Consider the following 1,497-nt stretch of genomic DNA (forward strand, 5'->3'; position numbering starts at 1 on the left):
GTGTGTGTGTGTGTGTGTGTGTGTGTGTGTGTGTGTGTGTGTGTGTGTGTGTGTGTGTGTGTGCGCGTGTGTGTGTGTGTGTACTTATATATATGATTTTGGTATGAATGAAACAGTGCATTTTCGCAATATACCCACACATGCACATTCTACACATATGCACTCCCGCACATAAACTTTATAGCATGAGTATTCCGCTCATATTAATCTTATTTATTGTCATCCATTTTAACAGATTGCCCTCTTGGATGGGAAACGTTTCAGAGCAGCTGTTATGAATTTAATTTCCTACCTTTAAAATCATTCGAGATGGCTGATTTATCATGTCAGGTATAATTTACTATTCGTTTTTATTATTAGGTTCTTGCTTTTAAATCTGTGAGTTTTTTTCTTCTTATTTCTCAAGATATACATTACGAAATGGTTGAATGACAAATTAAATAAATAATATCTTTTTCTCATCGCAGAGAAAATATATTTAAAAAGAAGAGCGCCTTTTAGATTGTTAACTATATCATTAAGTAGAAGTAAGGATTACATAAATTAAGAGAAACGCAAAAAAGAAAAAAAGAAATATATAGAAATATTTCTACTTTAGTTTGCTTAGATTTATTTCAACACTTTGACAGAAGATATGAACCAATGAATTGCTCCATTTGCGAAAAGTTGTTTCCTTTTATCAAGAATAACTCTTCATTTTTAAAGGTTCCAACATGTTCCTGAAACTCGATCTGATAAATTTCTTTTCAACCACTTCCATTTCAATGTTCATTTTCAAATTAATAAAAAAAAACCCCACTTATAATGGGCATAATGTTTATCAGTGTGTAGAACTTCATAATTCATAGGAGCCAAACACAATTTCCCCTACTCATATATCTCATATTAGCATATCTTTTATATTTTATTTGTTTTAGTTAATAGACAACGGCCATGCTGAGGCATCGCCCTGAAAAATTTTTAGTCGAATGTATCAACTACAATACTCATTTCTTAACCCACGGTACTTATTCTATCGGACCTTTTTGCCGAACTACTAAGTTACTGGGACATAAACCGTTCAACACCTGTTGTCAAGTACTGGGGAGGGGGGGCAAACACACACACACACATATGTACATACATATGTCTATGTATATATACGCCGGGTTTCTTTCAATTTCTGTCTATCAAAGCCACTGACAAAGCTTTGGTCGGCCCGAGGATATTATAGAAGATATTAGCCCAGGATGCTATGCAATGGGACTGGACTTGGAACCATGTGGTTGGGAAGGAAACACATAGCTATATCCGCGTCTTAAGTTCTTAAAAGAAACTTTAAGTTATGTTATTTTAATACTTGGACATTGTGTATCCTATATTCTGTCAATGTGATTTATATGCTAATACACTGATAATCTTTCGTAAATCATTTTCATCCCTTGGGAATCGTAATTTAATAACACAAGATATTCTTCAGGCCAATTTCGTGTGTGTGTGTGTGTGTGTGTGTGTGTG

The sequence above is a fragment of the Octopus bimaculoides genome, chromosome 6 (assembly GCF_001194135.2).
Source record: "Octopus bimaculoides isolate UCB-OBI-ISO-001 chromosome 6, ASM119413v2, whole genome shotgun sequence".
Taxonomy (NCBI): domain Eukaryota; kingdom Metazoa; phylum Mollusca; class Cephalopoda; order Octopoda; family Octopodidae; genus Octopus; species Octopus bimaculoides.